This window comes from Nicotiana attenuata, chromosome 11 (genome assembly GCF_001879085.1).
Source record: "Nicotiana attenuata strain UT chromosome 11, NIATTr2, whole genome shotgun sequence".
In the NCBI taxonomy this organism is placed as follows: domain Eukaryota; kingdom Viridiplantae; phylum Streptophyta; class Magnoliopsida; order Solanales; family Solanaceae; genus Nicotiana; species Nicotiana attenuata.
This window is the reverse complement of record NC_031999.1, coordinates 30,107,508-30,129,806: the sequence shown is the minus strand read 5'-3', so window position 1 is coordinate 30,129,806 and position 22,299 is coordinate 30,107,508.

Here is a 22,299-nt window from a genome sequence, read left to right as displayed (position 1 = left end):
CCGCCAAAGTGGCGTCAACCTGCATGTTAGTTGGGCACGAGGAAAGAATAACAGGTAAAGTAGAATTTGAACCCAAAAACTCATACCTGAGGTGTGGAGGAAGTGGCTTCAACTCCAACACCGGTGGCTCCTCAATTGATGGCTTGGTTGGTGGAGTTTTGCGTTCTCAAGATCCAAGGATAGCTTCCTAGGCTCATAAGAATATGAACCCATACCATGCAATGCATTCACGCACTCCACTCTACCGGCATCATCATTGACATCCATGTTAAGAAACACGGCTTCAAGAGGATCTTCAACATTGATCAAGGAACTTGTGTCATCCACTATCACCGCTGTGACAATGTCCACAAATGAACACACCTCTGTGCTATTGGGTTGTCTCATTGATTTGCACATATGAAATACCACCTTCTCATCACCCACACGGAATGTTAATTCCCCTGCTTCCACATCAACCAATGCCTTCCCCGTAGCTAGGAAAGGTCTTCCAAGAATAATAGGCACTTCGAAATCCACTTCACAATCCAATATGACAAAGTCGGCCGGCAATATGAATTTGTCCACCCGGACAAGCACATCGTCAATTATACCTAAAGGCCTCTTCATCGACCGGTCCGCCATTTGAAGTCTCATTGAGGTTGGCCTAGGTTGCCCAATTCCCAAAGTCTTGAAGACTGAGTACGGCATCAAATTAATGCTAGCCCCCAAGTCACATAGGGCCTTAGCAAACTCCGCACTCCCGATAGTGCAAGGAATAGTGAAAGCTCCAGGGTCTTCTAGTTTCGGGGCCATAGAATGCACAATCGCACTAACTTGGTGCGTCATCTTTATTGTTTCACACTCCATAGAACGCTTCTTGGTGACTAAATCCTTCATAAATTTTGCATACCCAGGCATTTGTTCGAGTGCCTCCACTAAAGGAACATTGATTGTGAGGCTCTTCATCATGTCTATGAATTTCTTGAACTGATTGTCATTCTTTTGCTTTGCTAACCGCTGAGGATATGGTGGAGGTGGTCTAGGCAAGGGTGCCTTAGCCTTGGGCACCGCCGGCTCGGGTATATCAATAATGTGTTCCCTAGACGGGTTCACGGCATCTTGAGTCTCTACCCCAGCCTCATCATCAATATCAATCCGCATATCATTTGTCACTATTGGTTCAACCACATTGTCAACATTCAAAGGCACATCATCATCATGCAACTCAAATCATTCACAACCCGATTCTTATCCGAGGCATGCACATCACCGCCTCTTCCACTCCTAGTTGTAACTGCCATCACATGATTGTTACCCCCCTTCGGGTTCACTACCGTGTCACTTGGTAGTGCACCCTTAGGTCGGGTATTTAAAGCTTGAGAAATTTGTCTTATTTGCACCTCTTGGTTCCGGATGGATGTGTTATGTGAAGCCAATTGTGCGTCAGAATCTTGATTCTTTTTCATCATCTGCTCGAACATCATCTCTATCCATCCCATATCACTCCCGGAAGAACTAAGCCCTTGCGACTGAAAGGGGGGTGGATTGTTTGGTTGTTGGAACATGGGGGGCCTTTGAAAGCCTTGCCCCCTACCACCATTATTCCACCCTCCTTGATTGATATTGTTGTTGCTCCAATTGTTGTTGTTCCCCTTCCAATTGCCATGGTTGTTACCTTGATTACCCTAATTGTTGTTCTGATTGTTATTGTTCCAATTGTTACCACCTTGTTGTTGATTATTGTTATTCCAATTTCCGCCTCTTTGTTGATTGCCCCAATTGCCTTAGGGGCGCCATTGTTGATTCCCTTGATTTCCTCTATTTCCTTGGTAGTTATTGACATATTGGCATTCCTCACTTTGATCATCATAACACTCGTTCGAATAACCACCACCATCATTGTTGTTGTCAAACTGCTCACAATTACCTTGTTGTTGTTGTTGTCCCCTTTGCCTCCTTTTCAACATAGACACATTCTCCATTGCATTGACTTGGCGCGGGCTTCGAACTTGTTGCAATTGCGCCTTCGCTAGTTGATTCATTGTTGTTGTAAGTTCGGCAATAGCTTGGCCATAGTCATTCAATTCCTTGTGCAAATGGATGACCGTGGGGTCACTTTGGGGCACATTCGCTCGGCTTTGCCATGCCGAAGAAGTTTCGGCCATTTCATCAAGTACATCACATGCCTCTTGGTAAGAAAGTTTCATAAAGTTCCCACCGGCCAATTGGTTCACAATGCACTAATTCGTGGTGTTGATGCCCCTATAGAAAGTCTGCTGGATCATCGCCTCAGTTATGTCATTGTTAGGGCACTCCTTCACCATTGTTCTATAACGTTCACAGATCTCGTGCAATGGTTCTGTTGGCATTTGCTTGAAAGCTAGAATTTCGTCCCGAAGAGCCGCTATATGACTTGGAGAAAAGAACTTGGCAATAAATGTGTCCGCCAATTCATCCCATGTGTGAATAGAATGATTTGAAGCCTTTCTAACCAGTCCAACGCTTTACCCCAAAGAGAAAACGGGAAAAGCCTCAATCTCAACGCATCCTCCGACACGTTTGTTTGTTTGCTGCCCTAGCAAGTATCTACGAACCCCTTCAAGTGCTTGTATGCATTTTGTTCGGAGGCGCCCGTAAAATATCCCCTTTGCTCGAGCAAGGTCAACATGACATTAGTGATTTGAATGTTCCCCGCCCGGATTCAGGGAGGAACAATGGCACTCGCGTACCCTTGATTTGGAAGAACTCTTGGGACTGCTCTTGGTGATGGCTGAGGAGGGTCTGGAATAGGATTGTTGTCATTTGCGTTCGCCGGACGGCCTCTACGTGGAACTTGAGGTGGTATAACCTCTTCGGGCTCAAGATCATCTACCTCCTCCCCCACATTCACGTTGCCAAGAGGGTCGTTTGCATTGAGAGCCATAGTACCTGATGATCGACACAAACAGAACTAGTAAACAAGAAGGAAAGAGAAGCAGAACGCAAAACTAACTAAACCGATAGTCAACACCGTAAGCTCCCCGGCAACGGCGCCAAAAAGTTGATCACGGCCATCTCAACACTACACAATGGTAGGAAGAGTGGGTAGCAATAACTAACCCGAATAGTGGATTGGGGTCAAATTTCCACGGGGAGCTTGGAATGGAGTTGTATTGCCTGTTTAGCTTAGAATTGCGTTTGTACTTCTAATTGCACTCCTAACATTTTTGGGAGTTTTTATATTTATAACTACTATTGTAATCTAAGGATTAAAGCTAAATTATGCTAAGGAAATATTGCTAAGTTATGCTTAATATAGGAAAAAGGCACTAGGGTCGTGACACTACCTAGGTGGCTAGCTAACGGGTAGAAGCTACTAAGGGGAGATTGATAAATCTGGGTTTATTGCTATAGCCGTTGCACAATTGCACTCATTCTCACACCTCTCGGTAGAGAGAATGATATTGCCCAATTGACTCTCTCGAGACCAATTAGGTAGGCCAATTAGACCGGGCAACTGGGGCTCAAGTAGGGTAGTTACTCTTTCGAGGTTTAACCCGTTAATTAGGACTACCATTCTCATGGGTCCATCCCAATTCCTTGTTGGGTTAACTTTTAAGGTCATATGACTCTCTTTCTCCTCGAGCACAATGCAACCTTCGTCAACAAAAGAAGATGATGTCCTGCTCTTTCACTCCTTCGGATGAGCCATTGGTTGACATACTTGAAAGATTGAGCCAAAGGTCTTCTACAACCAAGGAAAGGATTTATCTCTAAGCATCCACCTCAAAACATTGATCCATCAAAAAATTGTGCATTCCATTCAAACATTGAAGGACATGATATTCAAGAATGTTCAGCACTCAAATTCAAGATAGAAAGCATGATTGAACAAGGCAAGATAAAGGTACAACATGAGTTATCAAGTAGTAAATGCACCACAGGCACAATTATTGTCAAAGGCGATCCATCACAATTGGAACCACGATGCTTGAAGAGAAAACGCATAGTAGATCAGGAGGACCGAGAATGATGTCATATCACAACCATTCTCCACCCGCCCGCCCTTAGTACTACTCTTTTGCAATTCTTCAGAGACTTCTGTAATGAACTACGTTTTGACCTGATTCCTGTTTAAGAGGGGATACGTAGGCAGCCTTATGGGTTCGGTCTCAACATAATAAAAATCCCATTTACCTCAAAAGCCAAAACCAGGGAAGATTTTGCAGAAGGATCCTCATCATTCGGCAAAGCAGAAAATGAAATCTCGAGCTAATATTTGTTACAAGAACAACAACAAATTCCAGAATGCCATGGCAACAAGTTGCAGATTCAAAGCCAAACTTTGACGTTCAATGCAAGGAAACCACTTTCTTTTATACTAATGAATTTTCTTTGAGTAATGCAGGGGCATATTTTAGCTATTCTTGAACAATATTATACAATATCGCAAAGCTCAACATCAAGTCAGAAGTCGCAAGGTTCATGCAAAGCAAAGGATCAAGCCAAGTTATCGCAAATTATATTTTGAAACTCATAGTTTTCTTTGAGCGCCGGAATTTACCAATAATAAACTTCAGCATGCAGATACCAAATTATTGGCACCGCTCCCTGAATATTTGCTTCTATAAAGGCACTGCATCAAGCTCTCCGCACCATGGATATTCGCTACTATAAAGTTAGTGCACCAGGATTTTTGCATCGCACAACGAATTACCACTACAAAATGGGCACCATATCAAGATCTCTGCACCGTATCAAGTTCTTCGCACTGCATCAATATTTATAATTACAAATCAAGCACCATATATCGGTTCTATCCGCCCTGAAATAGGATATTTTGGGTTCATCCACCCTCAAATAGGATATATCGGGTTCATCCGCCCTCAAATAGGATATATCGGGTCTATCCGCCCTCAAATAGGATATATCGGGTCCATCCGCCCTCAAATAGGATATATCGGGTCCATCCAAACCCTCAATAGGATATATCGGGTTCCATCCGGCCCTCAAATAGGATATATCGGCTCCATCCGCCCTCAAATAGGGATATATCGGGTCCATCCGCCCTTAAATAGGATATATCGGGTCCATCCGCCCTCAAATAGGATATATCGGATACATCCGCCCTCAAATAGGATATATCAAGTCTATCCGCCCTCAAATAGGATATATCGGGTCCATCCGCCCTAAAATAAGATATATCGGGTCCATCCGCCCTAAAATAAGATATATCGGGTCCATCCGCCCTAAAATAAAATATATCGGGTCCATCCGCCCTCAAATAGGATATATCGGGTCTATCCGCCCTCAAAATAGGATATTGAAGTTAATCTTTTCCTCAAAAGGATATTTAATTTATTCGACCCGAGTGGTCCTGCTTGCATAAATATTGCCAAAACATATCTTTCATAAATCATTGCGGAATGCATTTCTTCTTATAAAACTAAATTTCCATGTGCCATTGCCGACCATGAAATATGTCACCATAAAATTATATTTTTTATATGTTTTGCACAATAAATTCGCTTTTCTTATGAATCGATGCCTAATATATATTTTCATAAGATTACTTTTATGCCATATTTGCATCTTATTTCCTAACAAATATTTTTAGTTTGTTATGCTTTGCAGGAAATATAGCGCAACGTGGAACTATATCTTAGCAGTGAACTGGGGCAATTTGTTGGAGAGGAATACCAAACCCTCCAACAAAGGTCAAGGATCTACTTCGAACTCCGCTCGGCTCAACTCTCAAAATTCATAATTCAAATTCTTATTTTAAACACCTTTCTTTCAATCACGGTACCCACTGTCTCTATGATTCGACACTGGGGCAGCATTTTTAGGATCTGCAACAATCGTTAAATCCTACTCCATAATACCATAAGTCTTGAACTACATATGGCTTGATTCTCGTGAAACCCGAGATATGTGGGCAACTCGAAATCGGAGTTCGGCCGCAATAATTTTTTATGTCCCCTTTGTCCCATACCAACCTTGATGGTCGGGACAAAATTGGCTACTATGTCAATTTCTTTACCTGAAAACTCTTACATCGTCTCCGTTCAAAGAGGGGCAGCTGTTGACACCCAATTTTGTCCGTCATTTTTTCCAATTAATTTTCTTGAGCTTCTACGTCATTAATACATCAAATACTTTATTTTTTAGTACCATTTTCCATTTCCTATTATTATTATTATTATTATTATTATTATTATTATTATTATTATTATTATTATTATTATTATGTTAAACTGTTATTACTCTTATTATTTACTATATTATTTTTTAACTACTACTACTACTACTACCACTACTACTACTACTACTATTATTATTATTATTATTATTATTATTATTATTATTATTATTATTATTATTATTATTATTATTATTATTGTTTTGTTTGTTGTTGTTGTTGTTGTTGTTGTTGTTGTTGTTGTTGTTGTTGTTGTTGTAATTATTATTATTATTATTGCTTTTACGAAAAGGCAAGACTTTATTAAATATTTGGTCCAAGAACATTATAGCTTTGTATTTATCGATTAGTATAAATGGCTATTTTTTTTAAATAAGTTTGAATACTAGTAATTATAATTTTATTAAGTTATATTAAGCAATATGATTACTTCCTTAATATTAATCTACTAATATTAACATAGCATTATATAATATAGTTGTTAGAATATTTTATCCCTAAAGAAAGTAAGGAAGAAAGGATTCAAATCCAAATCAAAGTCCAAAAGCTTTGTAGTCTTACCTCATAGAAATAGCCCATTTTCATGTCCAATGAGTTAGCAATTCGGATCAGTCCAGTATCAAACAAAAGCCAACCAATCAGCCCAATCAAATTATTTTATTTTTAAGTCCCAAAAATCCAATCCATAAAGATTATTCTAGAAACCCCAATTCCTCTCTCACCAAAACAGACGCTCCTCTTTCCCCTCTCCATTGTCGCTTTCAATATCTGCAATGGCAGAGCTCTCCCTTGGCCTTTTCTTTCAATTTTGGCTAAGCCTTGACCTTCACTTTTTCCATAACAGAGCATATCTTACCATTTGGGTAAAAGATCTGAAGCAAATCCCTGAAGCTTAGGACTTTGACCAAGGAATCTCATATTTTCTTTTGATTTTTGCTGAGCTCTTCAAAAAGGTAACGTTCGGGTCTCAACATTCATCTATTTACCATTGGCAAACACATTTTCTATTAAATTTAATATTATACCCCTAACGTTTTTTTTAAAAGACGTCAATTTATTAAAGTGATGCTTCTGAAATTTTTTCGTCAAACCCATTTTCAAACTATTGTTAAGTTGGGGTTTTGGAACCAATGAGTTTGTTTCCAGCCAAGTATATTCTTAATCGAGGATTGCTTTTCTTTAAACAACATTTAAAGTAGGAACACTTCTCTCTTTAGTTTGTTCCTTTAAGAATGATTTTTTGAGTTATTGGTTTACTCAAGTCAAAACTGCTCTTAAGCCCATCAGCCTCTTGAAAGGTTTTACGAAAGTAATGTTCTTTAAAAGCTAGTTTTCATCTTCTCAATGTTTCAATATTTTCCTTCAAAATTATTTCGTGTCTATTGTAGTTTATAAGTTGGTCTATTTTGAACCAAATTTTAGGCTACGCAATATGGTGTCCCTACTCTGATTTAGTTAACCGTTCTTCCTTCAAATAATTTTTCTAAACAACAAAGTTTTCAAATAGTTAACCTAAGTTTGGTTGGTAATCATTCTCAATGAATTTTATAGGGTGCCTTTACAACCTTCCCTATAGGATTAATTAGAACCCTTAACCATAATCTTAAGTTAAGATAGACCATATAACCAAAGTTAATTTTAAGCATTATTTAGCTAAAAATGGTGTCCTAATTCACCATTAAACTAATTAGGTGGCGACTCTTTTATTTAATTAAACCTTTAGAATCACCAATAGGTTATACTCTAATTTGACCCATGTTAAAATGGGGTATAACAGCTTGACGACTCTGCTGGGGATACTAGGTTCTAAACCATAACAAGCTTAGGTTAATAATAAATTTGATTTGTTTGTATTTGTTTATGATGCTTATCTGAATTGCCTTATGTGATAAATTATTTTATATGAATTGTTTATCTATACTTATTGCTTTATAAATTGTCATTTCGTTTCACATCCTCCACTCCTGGAAAATTCTCACAAAGCACACACCTAGCGGTTACGTGATTTGCGGCCGTGCACTTTTTCAAAAATAATCTTTAGGGGAAAGTTCGTGGGTAAGTCGACCAGCGGTGCAGTCGACAGTCACGGGCTTTTCACTCTCAAATTGTCCGCTTCGGAGAGGACCAATCTAGAAAAACTCATTCTTAGTCAGCCTAAGATAGAGCTAAACCAAAACCCTTTTAAGAGCATGCATCATTTTAACCTTAGGTGATTTAATACCCGAGGTGTATTAAACTCATTAGTTGACCTGACCTAAATGTCCAAGTGGGTTTTCAACCCAAAGTGATACCTTATCACGTATATGTGCATTATTTGAAGGGTGAACATGCCAATTATGGGGATCATTTACTTTAAATTAATCAAATCGTAGTTAAAGGAGCATGACTATCTTTTTTTATAACATGCGTAAAGTTTTCAAATGACATAATCTTGCGGAACAACGAGAAGTTTACACATGACAAAAATATCTTTTACTGTACTTTCTTTTTTTTACGTAAAAATAAATAAAATGGCTTAAGCAATTCATGTACTTTATTTGCTTTTGAAAAATTGAATTACTTAATTAATTAATTATAATAAATATATTTTATTATACTTCCTTTTGTTCTTTTGATGAAAATACACTCCCTTTTTACAAAAAAAAAAAGAAAGATGTTTAAGCAATTATACTTTACTATTTATTTTTATTTTTTTCAAAAAATAGAATTATTAATTTATAGAAATGGGCTGATACATAATGGTATATTTATCTTTCAAACACACGTTAGTCCTACCTATGGCACAAAGAGGCCCCCCTGCATATTAGGACGCGCAATTATTTGTTATGCTTTGGAATCTGTCACATGATTTTCTTGCTTACTTGCTACGTCGCTTATTTGCTATGTTGCTTAGTTGACTTTATTATTTTTACTAACATTTTGTTGTTTTTCAGAAGATGAAATATTGACTTAATAATAATAATAATAATAATAATAATAATAATAATAATAATAATAATCACGATCATTCCGCGCTTAGCGCTCTTTAACGACTCTAGAACACCATATTTACTTAAGCTCGAATTTCTCTTAGGTCTACTCCAATTCTTAGTGTCTAATTAAGATATCTTTTTAGTCTTTGGGCATAATATTCTATTATTTATAAGGTAGAATATTTTGCCCGCAAACTCTTCAACTAGCTCGGTTCGTCATAAAATTTATCGATATTCGTGCGTTAAACTAGTCTTAGGAATTTTCTTTACAATGAGCACTTTACTCCCTATAGTAAGATATCATTCTCACTTCTTTAAAACTAGCGTAATCTTTTTGAATTAAAAATATTTTGCACTTTAAATTTCACGAGTTGGTTTTATTCGCGTTCTTTTCTTAAAATTTAGTTACATATTATTTTTAAAATATTGTCATTCGTGCCTCGCATAATTATCATACATTCAATTCTTCCTTATTTTTCCAATTCCGGCATAATCCTATATCTCCAACAACATAAAATACTTGTCTCGTAGCTTCATTTCATATAATCCATTTAACATTCGATCTATGTCTTAGAACTTCAACCTTCGTGCGAATTCTCATTTATAAGTTGGTAGATGTCCAAACTTACGCAATCTACCAGGCAATAAAAGGCTACTATTGGGTTAGTTTGCAGCGCCAAATTATTCTAAAATTTTTACCTATTCAATTCAAGTGTCTGTATCGTTTTATTTTGGGTCGCCGAGATTAATCTTCACGCACCCGTTGATTCTAAGTTTTGGCACGTGAGTCGAGGTACTATCCCATAAGTCTCAAAAAGGTTGATACCGTATTCCAGGCCTCGACAACTTTATGATTTACGAATGCTAAAAAAAAAAATTTTAGATTCTCTTCATGTCAATTGACTACCATATCCTTATCAATTATTTTGATCCCGAGTTTGTCTATATTCGAATACCAATAAATTATTTTCTAATATCAAAATCACCCATCTGGCCTCTCTTAAACATTGCAATATTATAAGACCCGATCTCGTCGATCTTTTAAGCACGCATTACCAAATATCCTACACTTAGCCTTCAATATTTATCTACTCCATAGTGACTAGGTATATCTTTTCCCAAAAAGGGGTTGACTTGAGTTGAACATCAAAGCAAAGAAAACTACAAGGACGATATGGCTGACCAAATCATAGTGATTGACTTAGTTGAAAGTGAAGCTGTTGGCGAGAAAACAAAATCATATCAAGATAAGATTGCTAAGCTTGAAGCAAAAGTGGCACAAATAGAGCAAGAAATTAATGGCGTCAAGAAAGTGATAGACGATCTTAAGAACTTGTCCAACGGAAAAGGCTACTCTTTATTTCGCACAGCTGCACCTCCCACTTATGAGTGTAATACCCAATTTTTTCAGATATGCACTCTTTCTTGTTAGAAAGGGCATTCTAAGCTGCCAACAATGTGTATGAAGAAGAAGCATGATTATCAAGGACTCTATCACAGAATTTGAATGTCACAACCCAAACCTCGCACTGGCCGTAATGGCGCCTCTCGTGAAGACGAGGCCAACCAACTAACCCACTCACCTTTTTCGTAAAATAGTTTAACATAAATAAACAGCGCAAATATGACTTAATAGTATTAATCAGCGGAAAGCCAACCCAACACAGCCCTAATCGGGGTATCACAAGTCACACACATCTATCATAATTTAAATCCACTACAGGGTCTAAAATGTACAAAACCGGAATAATGAACAAAAGAGAGAGACGTAGTGCTGCGAACGCTGACAGTCACCTCCTTAACTCATATAACTCTGCCTCTGATCGGCCCAAAATCCGCTACCGGGTGAATAGATACCTGCATCTGCACACGAGGTGCAGGGAGTAAAGTGAGTACTCCAACTCAATGAGTAATAAAGGTAAATAACAACTGAGCAGTAAGAAATCACGTAAAGCAACCAACATGCTGTATTGAAGCAGGGTACAATCCTTTGAGAAAAACAGGGAAGCTGTGAAATCTTTGGAAATCTCTTGGCTCAGTCTAAATCTCTTTTTAAAATGATCTTTCCAATAGTTACGAAATGATTTCAAAACAGTTAGTGCCGATAAACACAGAAAAACCGCCCCTTGGGCACAAATATCACAGTATAACAGGTAAAAAGGCAAGTAAATATGCAAGATGAGCACATAAAAGTTCGCCCCTCGGGCAATATCTCAAAACAGTACCAGCCCCTCGGGCTCACTCTCAGAAACACTCTCAGCCCCTCGGGCTCTCTCTCTCAGATCACTCTCAGAACAGTATCATATGGTAACCGCTGCAGCGTGCAGCCCGATCCACAACTCGCTGGGGCGTGCAGCCCGATCCATATATCATCGACGGCACTCATTGGGGGTGTGCAGACTCCGGGAGGGGCCCCTTACAGCCCAAGCACAATATCAAGCCACCTCGTGGCATATAAAATAAGGCCTGAAAGCCTTCTCACATCACACACGAGGCCTGAAAGCCTCCTCACGTCACTCATAAGGCCTGAAAGCCTCCTCACATCACTCATAAGGCCTGAAAGCCTCCTCACGTCACTCAAGCCACCTCATGGCACATAAAGTATCTCAGGCCCTCAGCCTCATATCACTCAGCATATCCTCACATATGGCCCTCGGCCTCACTCAGTCCGAAAATCATCACAAGCCCCTCGGGCATTTGTAAAACAGTAGTCCTCAGCCCAAAATATCATTTAGAAATATCATTTAAGATTCAAATCTGAGTAAAATTGGCTGAGTTTGTAAAACTGTAATTATCAACAGGACTGAGTTCAAATAATACGTCAAAACAGTGAGGAAACAGTGGTAAAATCCCCGAAGGGTTCAAATAATTGGCACGCAGCCCAAATATGGCAATCAGCCCAAATCATGATAATAACAAATAAGTTTCAGTCAAATACGCAGTAAAATCATCAATCGGGACGGACCAAGTCACAATCCCCAACGGTGCTCTACCCCACGCTCGCTATCCGGCGTGCAAGTCACCTCAATATAGCACTGCGGTGTGCAAATCCGGGGTTTCAAACCCTCAGGATATCATTTACAATCATTACTCACCTCAAGCCGGCCAAAATCCTAGCTCGTTATGCCCTTGCCTCTGAAATCGGCCTCCTCGCGCGTCGAATCTGATCAAAACCACAACGAATACATCACAATAGGCTAAGAGAACATAACCCAATCGAAAAGAATCGAAAAACATCAAAAATCACAAAATTTGCAAAACCCGAGCCCCGGGCCCACTTCTCGAATTCCACCAAATTTTACATCAACGGATTCCTTATCTCGCCTCGAGTCTATACGTATCAAGAACTCCCAAATCCGAGCTCAAATGACCCATCAAAACCCAATTTGAAATACCAAAACTCAAGCCCTAGTTCTTCCCCCTTTTTGATAAATTTTCATGAATTTCTAAGTTGATTCTACCATTAAATCATGTAATTAGGTCATAGAACTCACCTCCAATCAATCCCAGTCAAAATCCCCTTCAATTCTCGTCCAAAAGCTCTCAAGGATGTTCAAAAATGGTGAAAAAACTACCTTANGCCCATGTCCGCTTCTGCGGTTCTATCGCCGTATCTGCGACACCGGAGATGCGGCTCCAAGCCCGCATCTGCGAAAAACTAACTCCTCAAGAAACTCGCACTTGCGACTCCCTTTCCGCATCTACGGAACCGCATCCGCGGTCCCTTTTCCGCAAATGCGGAAATACCAGAACCAACAAATATCAGCAATGACACAAGTCCAAAAATCCATCCCGATGGCCATCCGAAATCACACCGAGGCCCTCGAGACCTCAACCAAAAGTGCCAATCCATCCTAAAACATCATTAAAACTTGCTCCAATCATCAAAACACCTCCACCAACACCAAAACCATCGAATTACATCGGATTCAAGCCTAAGTTCTTCTAAAACTTCCGAAACACGCATTTGATCAAAAACCCGACCAAAACACCTCTGAATGACCTGAAATTTTGCACACACATCCCAAATCACCTAAAGAAGCTACAGCCACTCTTGGAATTCCATTCCGACCCTCAGATCAAAATCTCACCTATCAACCGGAATTCGCCAAAATACTAACTTCGCCAATTCAAGCCTAATTCTACACCGGACCTCCAAAATCACTTCCGATCACACTCCTAAGTCACAAATCATCTAACGAAGCTAACCAAATCGTATAATCTCCTATCCGAGCTCATATACAGATAAGTCAACTCTCGGTCAAACCTTTCAATTCAAAGCTTTCAACTGAAACTGTTCTATCAAATTCATTCCAATTCTTCCTGAAATCCAAAACCAACGATCTACATTAGTCATAATGCATAACACGGGGCAAGTCATGCCCGAGAACTGGCGATCAAAGTGCAAAAGCTCAAAACGACCGGTCGGGTCGTTACATCCTCCCCCACTTAAACACACGTTCGTCCTCGAATGTACCCAGAGCTGTTCTAAAAGCCAACCAATCGCTGAATAACCTTACCATGCATATACCCGGGGGTGATCCCACGTCACCCTATCTCATATAGGTCCGATAACACATTTTAACTAAAATCACACAATCCAATCTAGCCCATAAGTCATAGAACCACATTTCACTTTCCGAAATCACACACAAGGTTAGAACCTCATATCTATACCCTGAATAATCCCGAAACAGCTGTAATAACCCATACCTGCAACCTCAGGTGCAATTACATGATATACCACATAACTCAAACACTCGAAACGATAACTTCTATTCACAGTAGCTGCACATAACAACCGAATATCGATAGGAAACCTCTTATCAACTAAAGTCTCATTCCAACACTTTCACATACTACCAATGATAAAGGAAACACGCAACAAATCATAACCATTTCTCAGGTAAACCATTCATGAAGTCACTTCCTTTTTTTGGCTAATACCACAGCAGATTTCCGAGCCGAACCTCGATATTATCCTTCCAACAAGCTAAAATCAAATCCGTTCGTATTCACTAATGACCCCAACGATCACCTCGAATCCAACGCACCACTCTGGTGACATGACACATCAATGCAGGCCTAAGCCACAACTCGCATAATTCGCGCACCGATAAGAAACGATCTGAACATACTCAAATCATGAATATGACCCCCAAACGAAAGAGTTGTACCTCAAGCTCATCAGTACCATCACAACACAAGGCTGAGACCCCGTCTCACCTTATAGAAATAGAACACATGAATCTACCCCGAAAGGTCATATCTCCACGTAGCCTCGCTACAATGCGCGATCCTATCCAAACACTGCTACACATGGAACAACTCAAGTCACTATGCTCAAAATCAACAGCCACGCAAAATTTGATGTCTGGAACCAAAGCAGATCATTACACCCACGGTGAAACAAATAACACACACCACGCAAACCCGATAAAACGCAACCGGTACGTCATTCACTGAGCGACACCCAATTATTCTCCCCGCTCGACTTCCACTATGAACCCATAACCAACAAATCATAACGTCTCACAACACAGAAAAGCAACTCATAGATCTCCCCAGATCAAAAACAAGCTCAATAACGATCAAATCAACCTATTCCTCACAATGCAATTCGGAGCCAACCGAGCCGACTCAAGTTAGAACACCATCCGCATTTGCCTACCAAATAACTCCTTATTAAGGAAATCCCGAAGATGTTCCCTCAATACCGTAACTGAATCAATATAAGGAGCCTCAGCACTGACACTCATCACAAAAGCCCAAGTAAGAATCCGCTGGGTCTTCGAAATATAAAACCACTCTACCAGGATATACTCTGACACACCTCGCCACTCAACCCGTGGCATTCCGGCATAGCCCATAGCGTAATAGTCCTGAATAACCCAACACGGAGACAACCAGTCTAAACCCCAACATCACATTCGGATCTAACATACCCCATCATAGCCTGATTATGAGAACTTCCGTCTCCACATCCACACAGCACATGAATCACCATATCCGATCCCAATTTCGTCGTCCGAACCCATGCCACACCTTTAATACCCAATCATTTACTCTAAGATTTCCCTGTGCCACCAAGCAACCCGAATATCACCAGTCGAACCAACAAGAAAGTGCTGCAATACTACCGAAGTATCATCAGTTTAATCACATTACCCTTTCTCTTAAACATATACTCCCGTCAAATTACTTCCAATTAGCAGTACCATTTCCTTGATTACCTGAGGCTACCCGTTGCCGAAGAATTTTATGAACTTCTTTTCTGGACTGAACTGTAACTCATCTAGCCAAGAACTTCCACTGATCCCATTTGGAAGAAAAAGCATTACACATCCCATGCTCCGCATGCCCATAGAAAATATACATCTCCAAACCACGGTAAAACCCAACAAGAACTCTCTCCTAATTCCATTTGCATAAGCTAAACTGCCAGGACGGAATCCTTCTAACCAGACCAAGCTAAGCAAGCTGTCAGAACTCAAGAGCTTTGCTGGAAAATACCTGTACGAACTCATTACCTCGAGCACACACAAAGAATTAATCATATCCTTTCCATACCGATTCGGTCTACCATCAAGCTACTTCATCTATCTAGATTTCCTTCTGATTCATTTTCAACTTGATATCCCCTCTTTCTGTAGTACCACAACCTCTCAACCCAGGCTCACTACCCGAGACCCAAGCACAAGACCACACTATCTAAAACCCATAAGCCGCTGAATACTCTCTTAATATCCCTAGAAACACCACATTCCAGAATACTTTACTCTGAAGAACTTCCTGCGAATCTGACTTCGTTATCTTTACCTTCCAGATACCGATACATAGGATCTCATAATTAACATAAAAATACCATAAGTTGAGACCTTTTTTCCAATGAAAATACAGTCTCTAACCACATACACAATCCTTGAGATACCCGATTGTTTCCTGCAGAATCTTTAACACATTAGAACCATTCTCGAAAGTCATTCACTCTTATTCAAACCACAAATTACCTGACCTAACGAACCGAACCACCCGTGCCTCACTGGCACTCTGACACCGCAAAAAAAATGAAATCCTCATCCCAAGACAACCCAGCAACTTCCTACTCTATGCGCCGAGCATTCTTCACCAATAACACTCTAGACATTCCGCGATTCTCATACCCTATGAAGCATAGTATAACCTTTGTCGAAATTTTCCTTTACTCTAGCCATAGCTAACTCACTCGCACGCCCCAAACTGGAACCAACATAGCACCTAACCGTGTAGTCGACTGCTCACAGCAGACTCCCCCACTTGGCTCGAAGTCATAGATCAAGATACACTCAATATCTCATAACACTTTTACTTTATTAATGCCACAATACCATAGTGAGATTATACTTAAATCATTCATAAGTTGTGAAGACACAGGTCATCCAGTACGCTAAATCTTCTGCAAATCTCGCATTCATCCCCGCAACAGTTAAGCCCACTCCCTTAAGCAATCTGATCAACCTGTACCCTTCCATTACACATGAGATCTTCTAACATACACATAAGGATCACACCACTTCGGAACACTCCGCAGGGAATAATCCACCTGCTTCGCCTCAATATAACATTTTCGTATACCTTCCACCGTCATACACATTACACAGCCATTTAGTCTTCCTGAGTCTGAACTCATACCGCAATATGACATTTGCTTCACTCCCATCTAGGAGACACGAAAAGATTCTTCACGCGCCCATAACTCGGAGCTACACATCCAATCACAATGGAATCATACACTTAATAGTTCGTTTATCATCCCGCAGGCCTTCCTCGTCACTTCCAAGTTACATAGATACATCCCGCAGTACTAACATACTCATCACACAGCTATTCAACCATCACTTCCACTAATAGGGACACTGCCGAACATATAAGTTCAAAACACTTACTCACACTATCAGCACCTCACTGCTCAAGCCATAGGCAAAGATCCGGCCCCAAGTCCTCCAGACTGGCCCAACATCAAACTCATAGAGATCAAACCTCGCCCCTTGATCGGGGAATCATAAGCCATCAAGGCACATATGATACTGAGTGCTCATGCGCGCATACAAACGCGTGGAAGGAATTTCAAGAGTTTCTTTTCAAGCTGAATCAAGGACGCACGATAAGAATTCAAGAATGTGAAGTTTCCTAAAGGTTCTGCAGCCTCTCGAGGATAAATACAGACGTCTCCGTACTGATCCGCGAGACTCTACTAAACCTGCTCATGACTCGTGAGACCTAGTAACCTAGGCTCTGATACCAACTTGTCACGACCCAAACCCCGCACTGGTCATGATGGCGCCTCTCGTGAAGACGAGGCCAGCCAACTAACCCGCTCGTCTTTTTCAAAAAATAGTTTAACATAAATAAACAGCGTAAATATGACTTAATAGTATTAATCAGCGGAAAGCCAACCCAACACAGCCCTAACCGGGGTGTCACAAGTCACGAGCATCTATCAGAATGTAAATCCACTACAGGGTCTAAAATGTACAAAACCGGAATAATGAACAAAAGAGAGAGATGTGGTGCTGCGAACGCTGACAGTCACCTCCTCAACTCCTATAACTCTGCCTCTGATCGGCCTAAAACCCACTATCGGGTGAATAGATACCCGCATCTGCACACAAGGTGCAGGGAGTAAAGTGAGTACTCCAACTCAGTGAGTAATAAAGTTAATAACAACTGAACAGTAAGAAATCACGTAAAGCAACCAACATGCTGTATAGAAGCAGGGTACAATCCTTTGAGAAAAACAGTGAAGCTGTGAAATCTTTGGAAATCTCTTGGCTCAGTCTAAATCTCTTTTTAAAATGTCTTTCCAACAGTTACGAAATGATTTCAAAACAGTTAGTGCCGATAAGCACAGAAAAACCGCCCCTCGGGCACAAATATCACAGTATAACAGGTAAAAAGGCAAGTAAATATGCAAGATGAGCACATAAAAGTTCCCCCCTCGGGCAATATCGCAAAACAGTACCAGACCCTCGGGCTCACTCTCAGAAACACTCTCAGCCCCTCGGGCTCTCTCTCTCAGATCACTCTCAGAACAGTATCATATGGTAACCGCTGCGGCGTGCAGCCCGATCCACAACTCGTTGTTGCGTGCAGCCCGATCCATATATCGTCGACGGCGCTCACTGGGGGTGTGCAGACTCCGGGAGGGGCCCCTTACGGCCCAAGCGCAATATCAAGCCACCTCGTGGCATATAAAATAAGGCCTAAAAGCCTTCTAACATCACACACGAGGCCTGAAAGCCTCCTCACATCAGTCATAAGGCCTGAAAGCCTCCTCACATCACTCATAAGGCCCGAAAGCCTCCTCACGTCACTCAAGCCACCTCGTGGCACATAAAGTATCTCAGGCCCTCGGCCTCATATCACTCAGCATATCCTCACATATGGCCCTCGGCCTCACTCAGTCCGAAAATCATCACAAGCCCCTCGGGCATTTGTAAAATAGTAGTCCTCAGCCCAAAATATCATTTAGAGATATCATTTAAGATTCAAATCTGAGTAAAATTGGCTGAGTTTGTAAAACTGTAAATATCAATAGAACTGGATTCAAATAATACGTCAAAACAGTGAGGAAATAGTGATAAAATCCCCGAAGGGTTCAAATAATTGGCAGGAAGCCCAAATATGGCAATCAGCCCAAATCATGATAATAACAAATAAGTTTCAGTCAAATACGCAGTAAAATCATCAATCGGGACGGACCAAGTCACAATCCCCAACGGTGCTCTACCCCACGCTCGCTATCCGGCGTGCAAGTCACCTCAATATAGCACTGCGGTGTGCAAATCCGGGGTTTCAAACCCTCAGGATATCATTTACAATCATTACTCACCTCAAGCCGGCCAAAATCCTAGCTCGTTATGCCCTTGCCTCTGAAATCGGCCTCCTCGCGCGTCGAATCTGATCAAAACCACAACGAATACATCACAATAGGCTAAGGGAACATAACCCAATCGAAAAGAATCGAAAAACATCAAAAATCACGAAATTTGCAAAACCCGAGCCCCAGGCCCACTTCTCGAATTCCAGCATATTTTACATCAACGGATTCCTTATCTAGCCACGAGTCTATACATATCAAGAACTCCCAAATCCGAGCTCAAATGACCCATCAAAACCCAATTTGAAATACCAAAACTCAAGCCCTAGTTCTTCCCCCTTTTTGATAAATTTTCATGAATTTCTAGGTTGATTCTACCATTAAATCATGTAATTAGGTCATAGAACTCACCTCCAATCAATCCCAGTCAAAATCCCCTTCAATTCTCGTCCAAAAGCTCTCAAGGATGTTCAAAAATGGTGAAAAAATACCTTAGCTCGCGGAGCAAAATGAAGTTTGAAAACCCTTTTCTGTCCAGATATTTTCGCTTCTGCGATCCTCTAACCGCTTCTGCTGTTTTCGTTTCTGCGGAACTCCTCCGCTTCTGCGGATCTTTACTATTTTCTCAGGACCGCTTCTGCGGACACCGCTTCTGCGGACACCTGCCCGCTTCTGCGGAAAAATCCCAATGGCCCATGTCCGCTTCTGCGGTTCTATCGCCGTATCTGCGACACCGGAGATGCGGCTCCAAGCCCGCATCTGCGAAAAACTAACTCCTCAAGAAACTCGCACTTGCGACTCCCTTTCCGCATCTACGGAACCGCATCCGCGGTCCCTTTTCCGCAAATGCGGAAATACCAGAACCAACAAATATCAGCAATGACACAAGTCCAAAAATCCATCCCGATGGCCATCCGAAATCACACCGAGGCCCTCGAGACCTCAACCAAAAGTGCCAATCCATCCTAAAACATCATTAAAACTTGCTCCAATCATCAAAACACCTCCACCAACACCAAAACCATCGAATTACATCGGATTCACGCCTAAGTTCTTCTAAAACTTCCGAAACACGCATTTGATCAAAAACCCGACCAAAACACCTCTGAATGACCTGAAATTTTGCACACACATCCCAAATTACCTAATGAAGCTACAGCAACTCTTGGAATTCCATTCCGACCCTCAGATCAAAATCTCACCTATCAACCGGAATTCGCCAAAATACTAACTTCGCCAATTCAAGCCTAATTCTACACCGGACCTCCAAAATCACTTCCGATCACACTCCTAAGTCACAAATCATCTAACGAAGCTAACCAAATTGTAAAAACTCCGATCCGAGCTCATATACAGATAAGTCAACTCTCGGTCAAACCTTTCAATTCAAAGCTTTCAACTGAAACTGTTCTTTCAAATTCATTCCAATTCTTCCTGAAATCCAAAACCAACGATCTACATTAGTCATAATGCATAACACGGGGCAAGTCATGCCCGAGAATTGGCGATCAAAGTGCAAAAGCTCAAAACGACCGGTTGGATCGTTGCATTGAAAGATTATCATTCCCCACCCATATTCCCTTATTTAGGATACGCATATAGCCTATGTAAGGCTCAGTCTCATTATAGCAAAATTTCCATTTCAGTTCATTAAGGAAACTGGGGCAGATTTTTGGCACGCAGGTTGAGTATGCTAAACATGAAATCATGCCATCGAGTAGTCATCAGGGACTTCCTAAAGACTTGGGAAATGTTTTAAAGTACGCTAGAGTCATGAAATAACAAAAACGTGTGCTAGAGCTAAAGCTTTGATGTTTGACATGAGTCAACCTTTCACAAAATCTCAAATCAATTCGCTTCCATGACAATGAGCCTCGAGCGTTAGAGCCCTCTAGATAACAATTCATTCTCGTCCATCCATTTTGCAACATCGGCCATCGTTTCTAGTTTAAGGCTCCTACTTAACCATAGCATGGATAAATCTATATAATCGTATACTCTATTATCTTTATGTATTTATTTCATTATGATCCAGCCAAACAACTATAAGGATTTGGATAATGATCTCTACAATCTAAAGAAAGCCATTGAAGAAGAGTTGCAATCAAGAAATTATCAAAGTTTGAGATATGAAGATTAGTGTTTGCATCCAGATGTTGAGCTTCCGCTAGGGTATAAGCTCCCAAAATTCAACACTTTTAACGGGATGGGAGATCCCATTGCTCATTTAAAGGATTACTGCAGTAGATTAATTGGTATTGGACATAATGAGTCCATTCGAATGAGACTATTCATTCAAAGTTTGTCCGGATTAGCACTCAATTGGTACACCAGACAAGACTTTGGCAAATGGCGTACGTGGGAAGATATGGCTCGCGATTTTTGAAGCAATATGAATTCAACATCAGAAGTGATCCGCACATTGCTGATTTGCATGAATCTTTTCAAGAATATGCCACACGATGGAGGTTAGAAGCTTCAAAAATGCATCCTCCATTGCAAGAGGAGGAATTAATATAAGCCTTTGTCCAAATTCAAGAAGGCATATATTTTGATAAGTTGCTTGGAACTTGTGCACGCAATTTCTCTGATTTGATTCGAATTGGAAACGAGCTTGAACGTGGCATTCAGGAAGGAAGAGTTGTGGGCAATTCAACAGCCCAAGCCATTAACCAAGCCTTCCATTAGAAGATACCTGGAAACCTGCAAAGCAAAGGTAAAGAAGATAACTCAGTTGCCACGACTATGCACCAGTCAAAATGCTATGACAATAACCCACTTTTGCAATATTATATTACTGCCAACTTCCACAACATGCATCTCCCGTCTAATCACCAGCAAAGTTTTAAACAAAACTTCCAGAAGCAATCTCCTCGAGCACAATGCAACCTTCGTCAACAAAAGAAGATGAAGTCCTGCTCTTTCACTCCTTTGGATGAGCCATTGGTTGACATACTTGAAAGATTGAGCCAGAGGTCTTCTACAACCAAGGAAAGGATTTATCTCTGAGCATCCACCTCAAAAATTTGATCCATCAAAAAATTGTGCATTCCATTCAAACATTGAAGGACATGATACTGAAGAATGTTCAGCACTCAAATTCAAGATAGAAAGCATGATTGAACAAGGCAAGATAAAGGTACAACATGAGTTATCAAGTAGTAAATGCACCACGGGCACAATTATTGTCAAAGGCGATCCATCACAATTGGAACCACGATGCTTGAAGAGAAAACGCATAGTAGATCAGGAGGACCGAGAACGATGTCATATCACAACCATTCTCCGCCCGCCCGCCCTTAGTA